Source organism: Dendrobates tinctorius, unplaced genomic scaffold (assembly GCF_039654945.1).
Source record: "Dendrobates tinctorius isolate UK_male_01 unplaced genomic scaffold, ASM3965494v1 ptg000032l, whole genome shotgun sequence".
In the NCBI taxonomy this organism is placed as follows: domain Eukaryota; kingdom Metazoa; phylum Chordata; class Amphibia; order Anura; family Dendrobatidae; genus Dendrobates; species Dendrobates tinctorius.
Window position 1 is genome coordinate 26,006,792 of NW_027361700.1, and position 23,336 is coordinate 26,030,127.

Below are 23,336 nucleotides of genomic sequence, written 5' to 3' on the forward strand. Positions count from 1 at the left end.
AGCGCCTGCGCTGTAACTATCATAAGTCCGGAAGCCATGAGTTTAGATTTAATAAACCGACCGTGTTTGCAAACCCAGTAAACTACCCAAAGAGCAGCGTTCAAAGTGAAGCATAATATACTGCTACTGAACATGTGTTTATAAACAATCATGGCTGGATATCTAGTTATTGACATCAGACTGCTTTGACAACGCTCTATAATATTAACCATTCGCATGCTAGATATATTTGAGCGGCGCTTACAAATGCTTATCTAGTCACACATATTAGTACCGCTGCTGCACAAGCGATTGCAAACATGGTTGGAGACGATAGTATGGTCGCTAAAAACAAAATGCTGTAGCGACACATAGTCACAATAACCATACAGGTGCTAGACAAATTTAAAAAGGCACTTGTACAGGCTAGATTAAACATCGAATGGAGTGATATAATATTGCATCCCCCCTTATAGCAGATAATCACCCAGCACTAGTGTTGAGCATTCCGATACCGCAAGTATCGGGTATCGGCCGATATTAGCGGTATCGGAATTCCGATACTTAGTTCCGATACTTTTGGCATATCGGATTCCGGAATCGGAATCGGAATAGGAAGTTCCCATCATGCTATGAGCCTGCTTGCTTTGATTAAGCCAATGGGAATCCTCCGAAGTGTGGGCACATCCTGTTAGGCATGTAGGCATGTTAACTATTGGCATGGCTGTGATTGGCTGCCGAAATGATGTCATGATGCACTATAAAAGCCACCGCAGCCGCCATTTCTGGTCACTCTGCTGTGAATTCAGTTAGGGACAGGCTGCTGTAGAAGACTGTGAGGGACAGTTAGAAATAGCGATTCCACCAAACATCTAGTGCTTTACCCAGGCTACATAAACCACCACTGTATCCTTCTTTGCCCTAGCAGCAGTGTTCACAGCTGTCTGCAAGGGCTGTGTGAGTGCAGCTCACGCTGTGGAGTGGGTCCTGCAACCACGTCAGGCTGTAGGCCACCCAGTGTGATCACTGCTGCCTCATACATCTTTTATTTTTTGAGCTGCATTTTTTACATAATTTCAATCTAGTGTGCTTCCATCCGTATCCATATACGTTGGTTGCAAACACTAGTAGTAGACAGCGGAGCCTTTCTGCAGCCTTTCAGTGCTAGTGTCCACTTTGCTGCACTGTTCACGGCTGTCTGAGAGGTCTCTGACTGTGTGTGAGTGCAGCTCACGCTGAGTAGTGTGTCCTGCAGCTACGTCTGGCTGTAGGACGCTCAGCGTGCGTCAGTGCCTCACACATATTTTTATTTGAGTGCAGCTCATTTTTTCTTCTATTAGTGTGCATCCATCCGTCTCCATCTACGGTGGTTGCAAACACTATATAGGAGTACACAGCGGAGCCTTTCTGCAGCCTGTCAGTGCCAGTGCCCACTTAGCTGCACTGTTGACGGCTGTCTGAGAGGCCTCTGACTGTGTGTGAGTGCAGCTCACGCTGAGTAGAGTGTCCTGCAGCTACGTCTGGTTGTAGGACGCTCAACGTGCGTCACTGCCTCACACATATTTGTCTTTGAGTGCAGCTCATTTTTTCTTCTCCTATTATTGTGCATCCATCCGTATCCATCAACATTGGTTGGTTGCAAACACTATATAGGAGTAGATAGAGGAGCCTTTTTTCTGGCTTGTGCCCTGCCGGCGCAGCCAGATTAGTATTACCCAATTTTTTTGGAGCCTCATCTTTTGCATTGTAGGTTACCTGCCTGCATTGTAATAGCTCCAAAAAGTTGGTGATACTATCAGTTTCAATTCTTTGTTCACATACTTTGAGTTTGTTTCCAACAAAGAAACCACAAAAAAAGTTCACCAAACACTACATTTTGAACTTGTGTAGGCCACATCAGCTCCTATTAAAGTCTAGTCCACACACACACACTTCATAAAATTAGTGTTTCTTGTACCTGTAACCAGCTGTTCAGGAATAAGCACACTAAGGCCCCCCTTTGTACTTTTTTGCCTATCTTAAGCAGTCTTGCAAGATGAAGAAGGCAGGGAGTAAGGCGCGTGGGCGTGGGCATGGGCGTGGAGTTTCAGCAGGGAGAGGACGTGGGGATTCTGCAGGGAGAGGACGTGGGGATTCTACAGGTAGAGGACGTGGGGATTCTGGGCCTGCTGCGGGCACCAGTGGATCAGCATCCCCCAGTTTTAGCAGGCAACAGTCCATTATGCGCAGCTTTGTAGGACCTCAACGTACCCCACTGCTGCGGGAGGAACAAATTGAAGCCGTTGTCGGATGGATGGCAGCTAACGCATCGACTTCAATTACTTCCGCATCCTCTCAGGGTCAGAGCACCGAAGAGCAACCATCTGTCTCTTCACCACCTGCCAAAGTGCCCAGGCAGTCAGAGAGACATGGACAGGAGCCATCACAGTCTCTACTTCTGTTCTCGGAATCTGTTGGCTTGGAAAGAGGGGGCCAGCCAAGCAGCATTCCTGAATGTGAAGAAGAGGGAGTATGCAGTGATGCGCAACTTCTTTGTCCCTCTGAATCTGAAGAGGCGAGTGGGCCAGTGCCTATGGTCAGCACACCTCAGTACGCATCAGATGATGACGAGACTCAGTTGCCACTTTCTGGTGCGTACGGTGCTGGCGAGACAACCCCGGAGAAGCAGCTGTTTGAAGAGGGGAGGGAAGATGATGAGGTCCTTGACCCATCATGGCGTGAGCAACAGGAAGGTGGTGGGAGCAGCTCGGAGGAAGAGATTCCCCTACCGGCCAAAACAGGAGGCAGAGGGAGGGGGAAGACTTGGTTGCCTGTACCCTCCACTTCGGCACCCGTTAGGAGCATTCCTCCTTCCAAAGGCAAACCGGGCGCTCACAAGAGTTGCAGTGCGTGGTCCTTTTTTGACACAGTTGCAGATGACATTTGCTTTGTCAAATGCAAGCTGTGTCATCAGAGAGTCAAAAGAGGGAGAAATGTCAGCAACCTCAATACCACAAATATGTGGAAACATGTGCGCACCAAGCACGAGTTGGAGTTGCAGAGACACCCTGAAGACGTAGGCCAACGTACAGCACCACCTACCACCTCTTCAGTTCGTGTTGGTCCCTCTTCCTCCAGCTCACACACTGCTGGTTCGGCTTCCTCACAGGATCGCCAAGGAAGAACCTCTGCCACTGTTGTCCGGAGAGCCTGTCAGATTACACCCATAGCAGCACGTTCCCATCCATCACAGCCATCGGTAGCACAGGCATGGGATAAAAGGTGCCCTTACTCGGCAAACCATCCCCGAGCACAGTCTCTGAATGCTGGCATTGCCAAACTTCTGGCAGTTGAAATGCTGTCATTCAGGCTGGTGGACACTGACACCTTCCGGGACTTAATGGCATTGGCAGTCCCCCAATACAACGTGCCCAGCCGCTTTTATTTCAGCAGGCGAGCCGTCCCTGCCCTGCAGAAACATGTTGAGGGCAAAATAAAACATGCGCTACTAAACGCCGTTAGTAGCAAGGTCCACCTGACCACCGATGCGTGGACCAGTAACCATGGAAAGGGACGATACCTTTCCCTCACTGCCCACTGGGTCAATGTTGTGGAGCCGGGTACGGATCTGGAGAGTGGCGCTGTACGTGTTCTTCCAACGCCACGGATTGCAGGACTCCAGTCTGTACACATAGACTCCTCCTCCTACTCAAGTTCCTCAGAAACAGCAGAGCAGGAGCCTGTTACGACCGATATGAGCACAGCCGTGGCCAAACGTCAACAGGCTGTACTCAAATTAATTTCTTTGGGGAATCGAAGCCACACAGCGCAGGAGCTCTGGAATGCTATCAAGCTGGAGAGCGATGTGTGGTTTGGGCCAGCGAATCTCCAGCCGGGCTTGGTAGTGTGTGACAATGGCCGAAATCTGGTGGCAGCTCTTGGCCTAGGCAACCTCACACACATCCCATGTCTGGCACATGTTCTTAACTTGGTCGTGCAGAGCTTTCTGAGGGACTATCCGGATCTTGCTGCACTGTTGCACAAGGTCCGCATAGAGTGCGCTCACTTGCGACGTTCCAGCATGGCAAGATCGCACCTCGCTGCTCTGCAGCGACGATTTGGCCTTCCGGAACATCGCATCATATGTGACCTACCCACCCGGTGGAATTCAACGTTACATATGTTGGAGCGGTTGTGTGAGCAGCAGGCAGCAGTCATGGAGTACCAGCTGCATCAGGCGCAAACAAGTCGCACTGTGCACCGTTCACACTTCAGCACCATTGAGTGGGCCTCTATGAAGGACATCTGCCTCGTTTTGCGTGCCTTCGATGAATCCACGCGGATGGTGAGTGCAGATGATGCACTAGTCAGCATGACTGTCCCCCTTATCTGCCTGCTTCAACAAACACTGCAAGCACTAAGGGATGAGGTTTCAGAAGAGGTGGAGGATGAGGAGTCCCAAATGCCATCTGCTTCTGGACAGTCTGCGCTACGTGTTTCCTCACAAAGGCCTAGGCAGGGGACACTTTGTGAGGAGGATGAGGAGGAGTCGATGGAGGAGGAAGACATCTCTCCAGAGGAGGGAGGTACACAAACCTCTACTCAGTATGTACAGCGAGCAGGCCGAGGTCACGCCTCAAACAGGGGACAGCGGTTCTTTGGCAGTTGGGAGTCTGCAGCACATGGTTGATTTCATGCTGCAGTGCCTGAGAAACGACCGCCGCATCGCCCACATTCTCGTCTCGGCTGATTATTGGGTGTACACCCTCCTAGATCCTCGCTACCGGGACAGCGTACAAAGGCTCATACCAACGTTGAACCGGGAGCGTAAAATGCGGGAGTACGAAGAGTCACTGGTGCAGTCCATAATGTTTTCCATTCCACCCGACAGCATTGTTGCTAGTGCTTTACAAAGCAGCTCTGTGCGTCGAGGCAGTGGAGGAAACTCTGCACAAAGAGGGAGCAGAGGCAGCGCCGCAGCACAAGGCAAGACCACTATGGCCCAAATGTGGCAAAGTTTTGTGTGTCCACCACAATTGTCTACACCATCAGCGACGCCTCGAGTCAGCAGGAGGCAACGCTTCCGTCAGATGGTGTCAGACTACATGTCTTGCCCTGTCGCTGTACTCCCAGATGGCTCTTCCCCCTTCAAGTTTTGGGTCTCTAAGCTGGATACATGGCCAGAGCTTAGCCAGTATGCATTGGAGGTGCTGGCTTGCCCTGCTGCCAGTGTATTATCGGAACGTGTCTTTAGTGCCGCAGGTGGTGTACTAACAGACCGTCGCACGCGACTATCTTCCGATAATGTTGACCGGCTGACTTTTCTGAAAATGAACAAGGCCTGGATCTCCAAAGACTTTGCCATTCCTCTTACAGACTAAATTAGTGGTTGGCAACTGTATCCAGGTCTGCTGGTGTGTTCATTTTTCTACCACCTGAACTATAATCCCTGTGCTTCAACACAGCCAGTTGTCACTCAGATGTGTCGTCTGCACAGAGAAACACACTAGCTCCTGTGTTAGTGGGGTTCAGTAATGCCAGCTGATCCCCTGCTGTGTGGACGGCAAAGTCACCAGCTCCATCAACATTCAAACCACTACTGATTTTTAACCGTGCCCAACTTAGGTCTCTGGCTCCACTGTCTCTACTATTTCCCCTGACCTCCAACCCCGCCATCTACATCTCTGAAGTGGCGTCAGCACAATCTACACTTGTTCCTGTGTTCCTGTGGCTCAGTCCCATCAGTTTATCCCCTGATGTGTGTCCGGCAAGGTCTCCTGCTCTGTCCACATTCCCATAACCAGTAGTGGGAATGAGGACAGAGCTGGCGAACTTGCCGGACAAACATCAGGGGATCAACTGACGGAACTGAGCACCAGTAACACAGGAACAAGTGAAGATTGTGCTGACGCCACTTCAGAGATGTAGCTGGCGAGGTTGGAGGCCAGGGTAAATATTAGAGACAGTGAAGCCAGAGGCCTAAGTGGAGCATGGTTAGAATCAGTAGTAGTCCACAACCTCCATAAAAACCGCTGCCCATTGGCCTCTGCATGCGGCATGCGTAATCCTGGGCTCCAACAGCGTCAGTTGGTGTTCAGAAGTGTCGTCTCCACAGAGCCAAACACATTCGTTAGAGTGTTAGTGGGGTACAGCACTGCCAGATGTTCCCCTGCTGTGGAGATGGCAAGTCTCCTGCTGCCTTCACCTGCCAAAATCCAGTAGGCCCCAGCCTGCTCCTTGCCTAATCCTGGGCTCCAACAGCGTCAGTTGGTGTTCAGAAGTGTCGTCTCCACAGAGCCAAACACATTCGTTCGAGTGTTAGTGGGGTTCAGCACTGCCAGCTGTTCCCCTGCTGTGGAGATGGCAAGTCTCCTGCTGCCTTCACCTGCCAAAATCCAGTAGGCCCCAGCCTGCTCCTCGCCTAATCCTGGGCTCCAACAGCATCAGTTGGTGTTCAGAAGTGTCGTCTCCACAGAGCCAAACACATTCGTTCAAGTGTTAGTGGGGTTCATCATTGCCAGCTGATCCCCTGCTGTGGAGATGGCAGTCTCTCCTGCTGTCTCCGCATTACAAACACAGTAGGCCTCTGCCTACACCCTCCTATTTCCTGGGCTTCAACACAGCCAGTTGTAGTTCGGAAGTGCCGTCCACACGGAAAGAGATACTTGCTCCCGTGTCTCAGTGGGGTTCAGTAACGTCAGCTGGTCCCCTGCTGTGTGGATGGCAGTCTCTCCTGCTGTCACCTCATTCAAAATACAGTAGGCCTCTGCCTACACCCTCCTATTTCCTGGGCTTCAACACAGCCAGTTGTAGTTCGGAAGTGCCGTCCACACGGAAAGAGATACTTGCTCCCGTGTCTCAGTGGGGTTCAGTAACGTCAGCTGATCCCCTGCTGTGTGGATGGCAGTCTCTCCTGCTGTCACCTCATTCAAAATACAGTAGGCCTCTGCCTACACCCTCCTATTTCCTGGGCTTCAACACAGCCAGTTGTAGTTCGGAAGTGCCGTCCACACGGAAAGAGATACTTGCTCCCGTGTCTCAGTGGGGTTCAGTAATGTCAGCTGATCCCCTGCTGTGTGGATGGCAGTCTCTCCTGCTGTCACCTCATTCAAAATACAGTAGGCCTCTGCCTACACCCTCCTATTTCCTGGGCTTCAACACAGCCAGTTGTAGTTCGGAAGTGCCGTCCACACGGAAAGAGATACTTGCTCCCGTGTCTCAGTGGGGTTCAGTAACGTCAGCTGATCCCCTGCTGTGTGGATGGCAGTCTCTCCTGCTGTCACCTCATTCAAAATACAGTAGGCCTCTGCCTACACCCTCCTATTTCCTGGGCTTCAACACAGCCAGTTGTAGTTCGGAAGTGCCGTCCACACGGAAAGAGATACTTGCTCCCGTGTCTCAGTGGGGTTCAGTAACGTCAGCTGATCCCCTGCTGTGTGGATGGCAGTCTCTCCTGCTGTCACCTCATTCAAAATACAGTAGGCCTCTGCCTACACCCTCCTATTTCCTGGGCTTCAACACAGCCAGTTGTAGTTCGGAAGTGCCGTCCACACGGAAAGAGATACTTGCTCCCGTGTCTCAGTGGGGTTCAGTAATGTCAGCTGATCCCCTGCTGTGTGGATGGCAGTCTCTCCTGCTGTCACCTCATTCAAAATACAGTAGGCCTCTGCCTACACCCTCCTATTTCCTGGGCTTCAACACAGCCAGTTGTAGTTCGGAAGTGCCGTCCACACGGAAAGAGATACTTGCTCCCGTGTCTCAGTGGGGTTCAGTAACGTCAGCTGATCCCCTGCTGTGTGGATGGCAGTCTCTCCTGCTGTCAACTCATTCAAAATACAGTAGGCCTCTGCCTACACCCTCCTATTTCCTGGGCTTCAACACAGCCAGTTGTAGTTCGGAAGTGCCGTCCACACGGAAAGAGATACTTGCTCCCGTGTCTCAGTGGGGTTCAGTAACGTCAGCTGATCCCCTGCTGTGTGGATGGCAGTCTCTCCTGCTGTCACCTCATTCAAAATACAGTAGGCCTCTGCCTACACCCTCCTATTTCCTGGGCTTCAACACAGCCAGTTGTAGTTCGGAAGTGCCGTCCACACGGAAAGAGATACTTGCTCCTGTGTCTCAGTGGGGTTCAGTAACGTCAGCTGATCCCCTGCTGTGTGGATGGCAGTCTCTCCTGCTGTCACCTCATTCAAAATACAGTAGGCCTCTGCCTACACCCTCCTATTTCCTGGGCTTCAACACAGCCAGTTGTAGTTCGGAAGTGCCGTCCACACGGAAAGAGATACTTGCTCCCGTGTCTCAGTGGGGTTCAGTAATGTCAGCTGATCCCCTGCTGTGTGGATGGCAAAGTCTCCTGCTGCCTACACAGTCGTACCACTACTGATTTTTAACCGTGCTCCAATTAGGCCTGTGGCTCCACTGTCTCTCGTATTTCCCCTGTCCTCCAACCCTGCCAGTTACAGCTCCGAAGTGGCGTCTGCACAATCCACACTTGTTCCTGTGTCACAGGTGTTCAGTCCGGTCAGTTAATCCCCTGATGTGTGTCCGGCAATGTCGCCTGCTCTGTCCACATTCCCATTATTCCCCCATTATGCTGGGGGATAGAGAATATATCTAGACCTTTTTGGTCAGCAATGCCTGTAACAAGCATAAACAGTCCAAAATGCCAAAATACACCCATAAACATTGGAGGATATATACTCAAGTTGTTAAAATCATGAATATATGTGCCAGGAGAAGAGGACGTAGTATCCTTCCTTCTTTCCAATCACAAAGGGCGATAGAGTCTAATTGTAGAAAAACTATTTTTTAATGCATGATACACCTGCATAAGAAATTTCTACATGCAGAATTAGAAAGTTATTTCGCAAAAATTGTCAAAACAGTTGAAAAATTAAAAATAGAATAATGTGATACAGCAAAGCGGCCATGTTTGAATTGAGAACAAAACCCCAAAATGTGGACATTTGTTCTGTATGAGTGCTCATGATTGTGGAGGAGTTGAAAAATAATAAATAAATATGGTGTGGTCATACTACCATATTTAAACTGAGAACAAACCCAGAACTGTGGACATGAGAAATGTTAGTCACAAATATAAACAAAATGTGTACTAACCATAGAGGACAGAATTGTCGGACATACAGGTCGTTGGTAAAGGACCCCAACTAACTGAATTAGTGGGAAAGTCAAGAATTTAAGATTGCTCTAATAAACAGCCGAGATCGCAAAAGAAAGGCAGATTATGAATCAAGGTTAACATAGCAAAAGAACCCTAAGAGACAAACCCCAGACAGACCTTAGGGGCAAGGCAATGGTATGCTGCTTATATTAACCCCAATGAAATGGAGCAAACACCCAAGGGCCTGGTCACATCAAATAAACCCAAGGGGCAGAACAATGGTATGCTATTTATATCAAACCCAATGAATAAGGAGAAAACACAAAAAAGATCAATTGCACCTATACATTGAAGAAATAGAACATGATCAAAAACTCAAAAACAACAAGATGGAGACAAATTTCAAAGCTGTTTGTAATATCCCGTAAATAACTGGTCTTCATTCAGACCAGATGGAGCAAGGCTGTTAAGATTGAAAATCCACTTAGACTCACTTCTAAGCAATTCCTGAGTAATGTCTTCACCTCTAATGTCTGGCTGAATTGACTCAAGTCTGAGAATCTTAGTTCCTCTCCATTGAGAATTGTGCATGGTCAAAAAAGGTGAGGCAACCCACAAAATTGATTTACCTTTATCCTTGTCCTTTTTAGTGGTTACTATGTTGGAAAAGTGCTGCTGTATTCTCCTCCTTAATTCTTGTGTCGTTTGACCGACATATATCTTGAAACACGGACAGATCAAGGCATAAACCAAATTGCGGGATTTGCAATTGAAGTAATCTTTAGTAGAAATCTGAAATGGAGAAGGCAACGTAAGGACACTATTGTTGATGGTAAAAGGGCAAATATTACTGTTCCCACAGGGGAAAGTCCCAGTAAGGCGCATGCCCGTTTAGCCGAACCGGAGGCCGTTTAAAACGTTTAAAATGGCTGTGATTCAAAGAGTCTTTCAGACTTTTCGCCCTCCTTGCTATCAAACTCGGTCTCAGAGAAGTATGGTGTTTGAGTCTCGGATCACTGAGAAGAATGCCCCAATGTCTAGAAAAAATGTCATGGACCTCTTGCCACTGTTTATTGTACGCAGTAATGACCCTGAGTGGTTTAGGCGGTCTCATCGCTCGAGGTTGCAAGAAACTCTTCCTGTCTATATCCCTGGCGATTGTAAAGGCTTGTGAAATTACCTTTTAAGGGTAACCGCTATTCTTGAAACGGCGAGTCGGGTCTTTCGATTGTTCCAAAATCTCCCCCTGCATGCTGCAGTTCCTCTTCAAGCGATAAAATTGCCCCTTGGGAATGCCATTTTTTAGATGCTTTGGATGAAAGCTGGCAAAATGTAACAGGCTGTTAGTAGCCGTGGGCTTGCGATAGAGTGTGATGGTGATTTCAGAGCCATCGACATTAAGCTTCAAAACAAGGAATTCAACTGTTGTTTGTGAAAAATGTGAAGTCAAACATATATTCCAAGGATTGGACTTAAAAGAAGCGGAGCGCGAGAAGGAAGGGACTTGGCGGGAAGGTGACTACAGAGCAGGACGAAGGTTGACTCCCTCTCCTCAACTACCACCACTGACGCCAGCCCTTTACAGGCTGTCCTCCTCTTATACCCTTGACCTTTATTCAGTGATTGTTTAAGTTAACTTTTGTTAACCCCTTCTCCGCCTCCTGCTGTGTGCTGCATCCGACGAACCTTTACATCACGTGTAGTAAAATTGCAAAGGCAGCTTTATTCTTCGGGTCAGTACAATTACAGCGATATCTTATTTAAATAGTTTTTTTTATGTTTTAGCGCTTTAACATAATAAAAACTGTTTTATAGAAAAAGTAACTATTTTTGCATTGCTTTATTCTGAGAGCTTCTTTTTTATTTTTCTGCTGATGGAGCTGTATTGCAGCTTGTTTCTTGCGGGACAAGATGATGTTTTCAGCAGTACCATTTTTATTTACATCTGTCTTTTTGATCACGTTTTATTGCACTTTTTGCTCGGCGGTATGATCATAAAGCATTGTTTTTTGCCTCGTTTTTTATTTATTTTTTTACTGTGTTCACTGAAGGGGTTAACTAGTGGGACAGTTTTATAGAGCAGGTCGTTATGGGTGCGGCAATACCAAATATGTGTACTTTTATTATTTTTTTTATTTACATAAATAAATTTATATGGAGGAACAGGACCCGTTCCTCTCACGTCACCAATGTGACGTAACTACACAGGCACAGCTCTCCGGCGCCCCCTTTGTCTCTCAGGTCAGTAAGGGAACTGCACCTAGAGCAAATGGCCGCCGGGGAGGATGTCCTGTTACCCACTGGGTATTCTAAGATTCGTATTCAGAGTAAAAGCATCAGCCCAAGATTAATTTTAAGGTTTAATTGCCTTAAGGGCGCACTAGATAATTACAGAAATATACAGTAAGCTATACAATGGAATTACAGTGGATTTGCAGTCAGAGTAAAATATAACAATAAGGGTACAAGAATTAGAGGTATTAAACTGGAGGTCAATTTACCAGATTGTAGGTTGCATGTGAGTGCCGGGAGCTCTGCAGTCCACAGGTACAAGAATCTTAGTTGCTGGACAGACCCCAAAGCATGGGCCGCTGCTCCCCTTGGCAGATCTGTCCCCAGTTCCTTCTTAGATCATCATTGTCTGGTTCTTCTGTGAGAGGGACACTCTCTGCAATGGGCTGCTAGTTCTTAAGCACGCTAGGTCTCTCCCCCTGTGTCAGAGGGTGGGCTAATAATCTCCACCCTTTAGCTCCCTGCAGAACTTATTCCCAATATTTAAGAAAAGGGGTAACTTTGGCTGGTTTCACACTTGCGTTTTTTTGCGCTGGATTTTAGCGCTAAAAAACGCATGCGTTTTTTTTCCTATATTTTGCATGGGATGCGCTTATGTGCGCATACACATGCGTTTGTATGCGTTTTTCCGCACATGCGTTTTTTTGCGGTATGCGCTCGGGCGCACAAAATGCATCCTGTTGCATTTTTTGGGCGTCCGACTTGCCTCAAAAAAACGCATGCGCGCAATGCGTTTTTTTACAGCAAGACACCCATTATAAGTCTATGGGTGCGCATTGGCATGCTTATGTATATGTTTTTTTCTGCATGCGTTTTTTTTTTACCATTAGTTAGACAATGGAATTTAGGGGTTTGGGTTAGAGTTAGGGTTAGTTAAGGGGGTTTAGGGTTAGGGTTAGGGATAGCTAGGGTTTAGGGTTAGGGTTTGGGTTAGCGTTAGTAGGGTTTGGTTAAGGGTTAGGGTTGGGGTTAGGGTTAGGGTCAGGGTTAGGGTTAGGGTTAGGGTTAGGGTCAGGGTTAGGGTTAGGGTCAGGGTTAGGATCAGGGTATGGTTTGGTTAAGGGTTAGGGTTAGGGTCAGGGTTAGGGTCAGGGTTAGGGTTAGGGTTAGTAAAGTCATGGTTTGGGTTAGTGTGAGGGGCCACCTAATGTTGGAAAAAAATGCAAACGCGGTAAAAACGCACTAAAAACGCATACAAACGCATAAAAACGCTGCTTTTTTTCATGCATGCTCATAAAAATGCTTGAAAAAAACGCAGCATTTGTATGCGTTTGTATGCGTTTTTTCAATGCGTTTTTTTGCGGGAAAAACGCGCTGCAAAAAAAAGCAAGTGTGAAAGTAGCCTTTCAACAGCATAATCGGATCAGGACATGAGAGGTACCAGTGAATGTGGTTTGTTTTGCCTGTCGTGTGGAGAGCAAACATGGCCCCATTGGGTCGCTGTGGAGGGCCAGTCTATGTATCTCAGGTCCCAGAACCCTCACCGCCTCAGGAGTTGCACTGCCAGATAAGCGAGTTCCTCAGGGTCACTCGGATATTTTTCATGAGTCCATAACTCGAAAGATGTGCTCATAATCCATGATCCTAGGATGGAGTCGGGGTGGCTGGGAGAGACAATGGATGTGTATTTCTGTGTCTAGCTGACAGGTATATTCTAATTGAAGCCCCCAGGTGCCTTCCTGACCCATGCTGACGTGGCTCCTACTTGGCTTTGAAGTCCTGTTATGGGCCTTATCTCATTATCATACTAACAGGCCTTGCTATTCAACATTGGAGCCCTAAATCCTGCTTTGTTCAATATTTGTTCAATATGCTTACAGGCCCTGGGGGGGGGTAGGAGCAGTTAACTCCTTCATCACAATTTATTTGTTGGAAAAATATTTATTTCTTTTTTTTCCCTTTATTTAGGGATTTTACACTTTATAATATATATTTTTTTTTACTTTTTCACATTGTCCCAGTATGAGACATCACTATAGCCAGCATTCTCTCAGAACATTTCTGCTGGTGTTGTCCTAATGGATCCGGCTGTCCCCTGAAAGTGTAGACTGACTAACTTTCATTAAAATGAACAAGTCATGGATCTCCAGTGATTTTTGCACCCCAGTCCTAAACTGGGTACACCAGGTGATGGTGTAATTTTTGCTGTCATGCATTGATCTCGTGTTTTTGCAGTCTGGGCCATCTTTGTGGAATCTTCTGTACCTGCTGTTGTTAATTCTGCTGATGTTAATTTTTTTTGAAATATGGAGACTCCATGATGGATCTCCATCTGGTGGGTTGCTTGCTGTGGAAGGTGTGTCAGAGGCCTATTATACTGTTTCTCCTCTGTGGAAATGGATACCACTTTTGTAGTGTGTGACAATTATTTTTTGAAATTTGTAGACTCCAACTTGGGTATCCATCTAGTGGGTTGCCTGTGCAAGTAGGGCTCCCAGACAGGCAGACCTGCACTCACTTTCAGTCAACTACCTGTTTTCAAAATTTTTGCCAAATTTCCATTTTTTCACAAATAAACGCAAGTTGTATCAAAGATATTTATTAAACCAGTATAATGCAACAATGCAAAAAATACATGCAAAGAGATATGCAAAAATGGGGACAACATATACAAAAACAAAGCTGCAAAAGATCATGATATAGACAATCAAGGTATATTCATATTGCACAAGATGACAAAAAAAAGGCTGAATAATAGAATTAGTTATAGATATAAGGTGCAAAAAAATGCCTCTCAATCTTATATATACAGGCCTAAATAACAAGGTAAGTAGAAAATGTGACACTGGATTCCCTTTACTTAATAGGTAATATACACGTGTGACAATTCAAAGGATTCTTAGTGATAGTTCAAATATAGGGTTAGTCCCTTTTTATCCCAAGAATCACAAAGGTTTCCAATGTAAAGTCAGTTAGGGAATTAATCCCTTACAGAAACACTTATGCTAAATCAAAAGAAGCATTAGTAAGTCAAAAATGTGCTAAAGTGAAAATCATGGTCTATACCTGAGAGCAGCAGGCACCCCAATGCGCGTTTCGCAGTTGGCTTTGTCCAGGGGGTGTCCATGTCCCCCACGCATCCCATCCTTACCCTCCAGAGACCCCCCTCCACAGCCACTCACAGCATCGCTTGGCTGCTCTCTTCTCTGCGAACAGGACCTGTGATGAGGTCACAGGAGGGGAGGAGTCAGGGGGTCACAAGATCAGGGTCCTCTGTCCAGACCCCTGATCATGTGACCCCTGACTCCTCCCCTCCTGTGACCTCATCACAGGTCCTGTGCACACATTCCTGCCTCTTGGTGTCTGCAGGAGTCTGCTGTGCTGGTTGTCACGGTGCTGGATGAGGGAAGTTTGTGTGGGGTCAGGAGGGGTTTAAAGGGTGGATGTAGCAGAGCTGTGTGTGTGTACGAGGTGTACGGAGCGGAGCCGTGTGTGTATGAGGTGTATGGAGCGGAGCCGCGTGTGTTCGAGGTGTACGTAGTGGAGCCGTGTGTACGAGTTGTACGTAGCGGAGCCATATATGTACGAGATGTACAGAGCGGAGCCGTGTGTGTACGAGGAGTACGGTGCGGAACTGTGTGTGTACGAGGTGTACGGAGGAGAGCATGTACGAGGTGGACAGAGCGGAGCAGTGTGTGTACGAAGTGTGCGGAGCCGTGTGTGTACGAGGTGTACAGACCGGAGCCGCATGTGTTTGAGGTGTACGGAGGGGAGCCGTGTTTATGAGTTGTACGGAGCGGAGCCATGTGTGTACATGATGTACGGAGCGGAGCCGTGTGTGTACGAGGTGCATGGTGCAAAGCCGCGTATGTACGAGGTGTACAGAGCAGAGCATGTACGAGGTGGACAGAGCGGAGCTGTGTGTGTACAAGATGTACGGAGTGGAGCACAGCCGAGTGTATACAGGGTGTCGGGAGTGTATGGAACAGAGCCGTGTGTGTTCGAGGTGTACGGAGTGGAACCGGAGGTGCACAAGGTGTACGGAGTGGAGCCGGATGTGTACAAGGTGTACAGAGTGGAGAAGAGCCAGGTGTGTATGGGGTGTATGGAGCAGAGCCGCATGTGTACGAGGTATACGGAGCTCAGCCGGAGGTGTACGGAGCGGAGGCGTGTACAAGGTCTACGGAGCGGAGCCGTGTGTGTACGAGGTGTATGGAGCGGAGCCGTCTGTGTATGAGGTGTACGGAGCGGAGCCGTGTGTACAAGGTGTACGGAGTGGAGCAGAGCCGGGTGTGTACAGAGCGGAGTTGCGTGTGTACGGAGCGGAGATGGAGGTGTGTACAAGATCTACGGAGCGGAGCCGTGTGTGTACGAGGTGTATGAAACGGAGCCCTGTGTGTACAAAGTGTACGGATCTGAGCCTTGTGTTTACGGAGTGGAGCAGATCCAGGTGTGTACGGAATGAAGCCGCGTGTGTACGAAATGAAGCGGCGTGTGCGGGGTGTACGGAGTGGAGATGCGTGTGTATGGAGTGGAGCCGTGTGTGTACGAGGTGTATGGAGCAAAGCCGCGTGTGTACAAGGTTTACGGAGTTGAGCCATGTGTGTACAAGGTGGACAGAGCATGGCTGCGTGTGTACAAGGTGTACGGAGCAGAGTCGCAGGTGTACGAGTTTTACGGAGCAGAGCCATGTGTGTACTGAGTGGAGCCATGTGTGCACGAGGTGTACGGAGTGGAGCCGTGTGTGTACAAGGCGTACAAAGCTGAACCGTGTGTGTATGAGGCGTGCGGAGCCAAGCCTGTACGAGGTGTATGGTGGGGAGCATTCATACCTCCCAACTGTCCCGTATCCAGTGGGACAGTCCCGATTTTGAGAGACTGCCCCAGCTTGGAGCTTACTTTTCCAGCGGACACAGGAGTACACGGCGGAGCCCCGAGGAGCCATTTAAAACTCGCACGTGACATTCTACCGGAAGTGACGTGCTAGAAGCTGACCGGAAATGAGGTAATTTCGGGAGGAGATTGTGACGGAACCATGGAGGCACTTCAGGGAATGCTTCAGATCACCGTGTCCGCCTCTGACAGTGCGGACAGCGGGATTGCTTTGGAATCGGGGATGCCGGCCTTGTGAGCGGATCATGATATGTCCTGCATCGGGAGGCTCAGGTGGGCACTACAATGGGAGCCAGACTGCTATAGTATCTTTATAGAATACAGTATTTCTTTCTCTCTCTGTTTCTTTCTCTCTCTGTTCTTTCCTTCTTTCTCTCTCTAATCTTTCTTTTTTCTTTCTCTCTCTCTGTTCTTTCTTTCTTTCTTTCTTTCTTTCTTTCTTTCTCTTTGTTCTTTCTTTCGTTCCCCTCTTCTTTTCCCTCTCTCTGTTCTTTCTTTCTCTCTCTGATCTTTCTTTATTTCTCTCTCTGTTCTTTCTTTCTCTGTTCTCTTTCGTTCCCCTCTTTCTGTTCTTTCTTTCTCCCTCTTTTTCTTTCCTCTCTTTCTCTCTCTGTTTTTTCTTTCTTTATCAGCTTTCTTTCTCTCTCTGTTCTTTCTTTCTCTCTGTTCTTTCTTTCTCTTTCTTTCTTTCCCCTTTCTTTCTTTCTTTCTCTTTCTTTCTTTCTTTCTCTCTATTCTTTCTTTGTCTCGCTAATCTTTCGTTCTCTCTCTAAACTTTCTTTCTCTATGTTCTCTTTCTTTCTCTCTTGCTGTTCTCTCTCTCTGTTCTTTCTTTCTCCTTCTTTCTCTCTCTTTCTGTTCTTTCTTTCTCTCTCTCTGTTCTTTCTTTCTCTTTTATTCTCTCTCTGTTCTTTCTTTCCCATCTTTCTCTCTCTGTTCTTTCTTTTTTCTTTCTTTCTCTCTATGTTCTTTCTTTCCCCGCTTTCTTTTTTTCTCTCTCTCTGTTTTTTTTTATGTCCCCTCTTTCATTCTCTCTCTGTTCTTTCTCTCTCTGTTTTCTAGCTCTGTTCTTTCTTTCTTTTCCTCAGTACCAGCCACTGTGCCCAAAATGGCAGATGTATATACACTCTACACTGTATATACATCAGCCTCGAGTCAGCACCTATCTATACGTAAGCCTCAGTAACAGTATAAACGTAAGCCGCAGCACCAGTATATACATCAGCACATGTATAATACACAAGTGCTTGGGCTGATGTATATACAGGTGCTGGCGGGGGTGATGTATATTCTGGTGCTGACTTGAGGCTGATGTATATATCGGCTGTATGTATATACATCACTGATCAGCCTCTAGTCAGCACCTATATATACACCAGCCCCAGCACCTGTATATATAGCAGCCCCAGCACCGGTGTATACATCAGCCCCAGCACCCGTATATACATCAGCCCCAGCACTCGTATATACACCAGCCCCAGCACCTTGTCACGCCGCCTCCGCATACTCACCCTGCCTCCGCTCCCACGCCGCAGCCCCCCCGCCATCCGACAGCCATGGCGGTCCCTTCTGACAGGCTCGCAGCCGACGGGGTCTCTGCATGCAATGCACATGTGCCACAGGCCGTGGCCACGCCTCCCTCCTGTTACTTGTGCTCCAGCAATGCCCTGACCCGGAAGCACCTACGGACCAATGGCAGACCTGACAGGGCCATATCAGGCCATTCCCCCTGAGGGAGGCACCTGATCGTTGTGTTTGCTAGCACACTGGGCCCTGCTTCCTCGTGTGCTCTCTGCAGTCTTGCAGTCCTGTCTTCTGTGGTCCCTGCAGTAGCCCCGCTGTCCGGTGCTCCGTGGGTCGAGCTATCTAAACTCCAGTCCTGCCTCCGGTGTTCCTGCTCCACCCTGCTATCCACACTCCAGTCCTTCAGTCCTACTCCAGTCCTGCCTCCGGTGTTCCTGCTCCACCCTGCTATCCACACACCAGTCCTTCAGTCCTACTCCAGTCCTGCCTCCGGTGTTCCTGCTCCACCTTGCTATCCACACTCCAGTCCTTCAGTCCTACTCCAGTTCTGCCTCTGGTATTCCTGCTCCATCCTGTTATCCACACTTCTGTCCTTCAGTCCTACCTGCGGTGTTCCTGCTCCATCCTGCTATCCACACTCCAGTCCTACTCCAGTCCTGCCTCCCATGTTCCTGCTCCGTCCTGTTGTCTATGTTCCAGTCCTGCAGTCCTACTCTGGTCCAGTCTCCAGTGATCCCACTGTTGTCTACGCTTCAGTCCCGCACTCCTACTCCAGTCCGTCCTGAGCCGCCCCTCTCGGTACCGGCTATCGTGGTACCCGAACCCCTGGGCCTGCTCCTAACGATCCCTGTATAGGGGTCAGCTCCACCTGGCAGCTCGCCCGGGGCCCCTCGGTGCCACGGTCCAGAGGGTCCACTCCTGGAGATTTGTCTCCTGACCAGCTGTGGTAACAGTACGATCAGGCCATGGACTCTGCAGGTACTACTGCTGCTACCCAAAAGGAGTTGCTCTTTTTGCGGGAGAAACAGGGATGCATCATGTCCGTCATGAAGTCTATGGACACCGATTTGTCAGCCCTGCAGGTGGCTGATCCTGGAAATGCCACTCAACTGGCCAGCCTTCAACAGGAGCTTGGTCAGCAACGAGATACTCAAGCCCATATTCTGAGTTACATGGCCTCCTTTGATAGCCGCTTGTCAGTCCTCCAGTTAGCCGCTGCGATCCTGACTCCTCCCCCCGTGTTGACAACTCTCCCGGCGCCCCGCCTCGCCAAGCCGCCGCGCTTTACTGGTAATCCCAAACTCTGCAGGGGGTTCTTAAATCAGTGTAGCCTCCATTTTGAATGGTTGCCTCAGCAATTTCCCTCTGACCGGGCCAAAGTGGCCTTTATTATGCCCCATCTGGAGGGAGAGGCCCTGTCTTGACTGAATCCTCTCTGGGAACGTGATGATCCCATTGTCTCGAGTCTTCCGGTCTTCTTGGATATTTTTTGCAGGGTTTTCGACGAGCTAGGTCGGTTAGCCTCTCTCACCGAGTCTCTTTTTAACCTACATCAGGGTTCTCTCACGGTCCGGCATTACGCAATCCGCTTTCGCACCCTCGCCTCTGAGCTCGACTGGAACAACGCGGCTTTGGTAGAGGCATTCTGGCACGGCCTTTCGAGCAGAATAAAGGACGAACTCGTGTATCGGTATACCCCGACCACCTTGGAGGACCTTATCTCGCTGGCCACCCGCATTGACCTACGCTTCCAGGAGTGTGCCCGGGAGTCAGCAAGAGACAGGAGGTCCACCAGGCCAGTGTCCTTTTCCACCCGATCTGCCAGTCCCCATCCTCCCGGGTCCTCATCTCCCTCCTCGGTCAAATCCATGCAGGTACATCGCCTCAAGTTGTCCGAGTTGCGTTGGAGAGAGAGGCGGGCACAAGGTCTATGCCTCTATTGCGGAGGCATAGTCGCTTTGTCCATACCTGTTCTGAGAAACAGGGAAACTCCTCCACCTAGGTCAGGTAAGAGAGGCCTCCCTAGATGCTAATGATTCCTTTCACCCTCTTACTATATCTGTTATTTTGGTTTCGGGGAAGACATGGGTCCGAGGTGGCCAATGTGGATTCGGGCTCGGCAGGAAACTTCATCCGGAGTGAAGAGGTGGACAAATACCAGATTCCTGTGGTTACCCTATGTAATCCTCGCCTGATTGCCACAGTGGATGGCAAACCGCTACAGGAGACCGTCATCTCGGTCACTGAGGAAGTGGAGTTGCAAGTCGGAGCCTTACATCAAGAGAAGATAGCCTTTTATGTTCTGCCCAAGCTCTCCCATGCCATTTTTCTCGGTCTTCCATGGTTAAGGACTCATCAGCCTGTTCTCGACTGGTCTTCAGGGGAGATACTCCGCTTGGGGCACCTGTGCCAAGCTCACTGTCTGACTCCTGTCCGTCTAGCGGATGCTCCTCGGCCACCTCCAGACCTTCCGGGCCTTCCTTCAGCCTACAGTTCCTACGCTGATGTCTTTGATAAGAAGGAAGCAGAGGTTCTTCCCCCACACCGGCCCTTTGACTGCTCAATTGAACTAGTCCCCAGTTCAACCCCCCCAAGGGGGAGAACTACCCCCTGTCTCCCGCAGAGACCCTAGCCATGTCCGAGTACGTCCGGGAGAACCTCACCCAAGGCTTTATACGGAAATCCTCCTCGCCCGCGGGAGCCGGGTTTTTCTTCGTCAAGAAAAAGGACAGATCTCTACGGCCGTGCATTGACTATAGGGGCTTGAACGAGATTACCATCAAGAACAGGTATCCCCTTCCACTCATTCCGGAGCTGTTTGACCGCCTTAGAGGGGCTGGGGCCTTCTCCAAGCTAGACCTTAGGGGAGCCTATAATCTGGTCCGTATCCGCGCAGGTGACGAGTGGAAGACGGTTTTCAAGACTCGAGACTGCCATTAGGAGTACCTGGTCATGCCCTTTGGTCTCTGCAATGCTCCTGCGTTGTTTCAAGAGTTCATCAATGAGATCTTCTGGGACCTCTTGTACACCTGTGTGGTTGTGTACTTGGACGACATCCTCATCTTCTCTCCGGATCTCTCGTCCCACAGAAAGAGTGTCCGTCTTCGGGAGAATCGCTTGTATGCTAAGATAGAGAAATGTCTCTTTGAACAGACCTCTCTGCCATTTCTGGGATACATTATCTCCGACGCTGGATTAAGGATGGATCCTGAGAAGCTGACGGCCATTCTCAAATGGCCTCGCCCCGTCGGAGTAAGGGCGATACAATGGTTTCTCGGATTCGCCAATTATTACCGGCAATTCATCTCTCACTTTTCCGCAATAACCAGACCTATTTCTGCTCTCACCCGTAAAGGGACTACTCCCAATGATTGGACTCCTGAGGCGGAGGAGTTCTTTCAGACCCTAAAACGGGCTTTCTCCATGGCCCCGGTGCTGCATTGTCCCGAGAGCAACCGACCCTTTGTACTCGAAGTGGACGGTTCCTCGACAGGTGCCAGGGCAGTATTGTCCCAGATATCTGCCTCCGGTCGTCTGCACCCCTGTGGCTTCTTCTCTAAGGCTTTCTCGCCATCCGAGCGTAACTACTCGATCAGTGACCGGGAACTCCTGGCCATAAAGTTGGCCTTAGAGGAATGGCGTCATCTCCTGGAGGGGGCTGTTCATCCCTTTGTAATCTTCTCGGATAACAAGAATCTGGCCTATCTCCAGTCTGCCCAGAGACTCAACCCTCGTCAGGCCAGATTGTCCTTATTTTTTGCCCGATTTGACTTCGAGCTCCGTTTTCGCCCCAGCAATAAGAATACCAAAGCCGACGCTCTGTCCAGGTTCTTCCAGCCACACGAAACAGTGGAGGAACCTTCGCATATCATTGACCCCACTAGAATCATCACAGTGGCTCCAGTGAACTGGCTTCCTCCACCTCCTGGCAAGACTCTTGTGCCTGAGAACCTCAAGCTAAAGGTCCTTCTATAGGGGCACTCCTCCAGACTGGCCGGCCATGCCGGAACTAAGAAGACCCTTGCCCTTATCACTTGTCACTTGTCATGTGCTCGATTTCATGGCCTCTTGTCCCTCCTGTGCAAAGAACAAAGTGCCACGACGACATCCATCCGGCTTGTTGCTTCCGTTGCCCGTCCCTGCGGTTCCTTGGGAAAACATTGCCATGGATATCATCACCGTCCTACCCTGCTCTTCTGACTGTACAGTCACCTTGTTGGTGGTGGATCATTTCTCCAAGATGGCCCACTTCGTCCCTCTGCCCAGTCTCCCCTCGGCTCCTGAGTTGGCCAAAGTTTTCATCCATCAGATCTTCAGACTCCATGGACTACCTCAACACATTGTGTCTGACTGAGGGGTTCAGTTCACCTCCAAGTTCAGGCGGGCACTTTGTAAGCTCCTGAACGTTTCTGTCGACTTATCCACTGCCTACCATCCACAGTCCAATGGGCAGGTGGAGCATACCAACCAGACGTTGACTGGGTACCTACGTCATTTTTCCAACGCCCACCCGAACGACTTGGTTGACTTACTCCCCTGGGCAGAGTTCGCCTATAACAACCATGCTGGCGAGTCCTTGGCAAGTCTCCATTTTTCATTGTGTTTGGCATAATGGATGAAGTGTAAAACTGCAGCATTTCTGCAGCAAACAATTGACATGCTGCGGATTGTAAACCGCAGGAAAACCGCGCGGAAAAATCCACAGCATGTGCACAGCGTTTTTTAATTTCCATAGGAAATAAAGGTACTGTACAATGCAGCAGAATCTGCTGTGGACCTGCAGCTGCAGAAACGCTGCGGAACCGCAGTAGAATCCGCACCGTGTGCACATACCCTTATATGTTGGACCTGTGTTCCCCCTGCGATGCTCTAATAGTTAGCTATGTATTGATGTATTATTGTTATTCATGTGCTGTGTTTGAATTGTCTTAATGTTTTGCCATTGTGCATTGTAATATACAACATGCATAAGTTAGCTTAGGGGCACTAAGAGGTTAATTCAGGGGGCTGGGTCAGCAGCCTCAAAAGGACAGGAAGTCCCTGTCTAGAGTTCAGTACCCGGGCAGGCTTGCCGGAGGCAGGACGTGCTCCACTGCCGGGAGCGAGATACACCCCTGGAGGGGAAACAGCTGCCGAAGGACTGTGAGAGTGCCCTCCATGAAACTGTTAGCTCCCAGGAGCCGATTGGTAGCTGATACTTCGGCTGCTGCTGTTGCTGATGGAGCAGCACCTTTGCCTAGGGACAGCCCAGGAATTATTATCTCTTCCTTTTCATCATTATTAAAGTTTTACTACTGTTGGAGCCGAGGTGTGATGTGTGCCACATCTGGAGGATGCTGTTCCAGTATGGAGAGAAACCGTGTGCCAGAGGTAACCAACTGTGCCATAGGGTTGGGACTTGAACTCTCTTTTCATGTGCAAGGGGCTGGGGTGCTCACTGACTGTGACTTAGTGGGCTCGCCCATGACTATCACCCCGTGCCACCTTGTTACACAGGGAAAGCTTAGAAGGGAACCCCGCACTAAATATGGGCAACATGAAACCTCTGTGTTCATAAAGTGATGGTATTTTCCAGGGATATTACATCTTTTTATAAGAAGTAATGTAG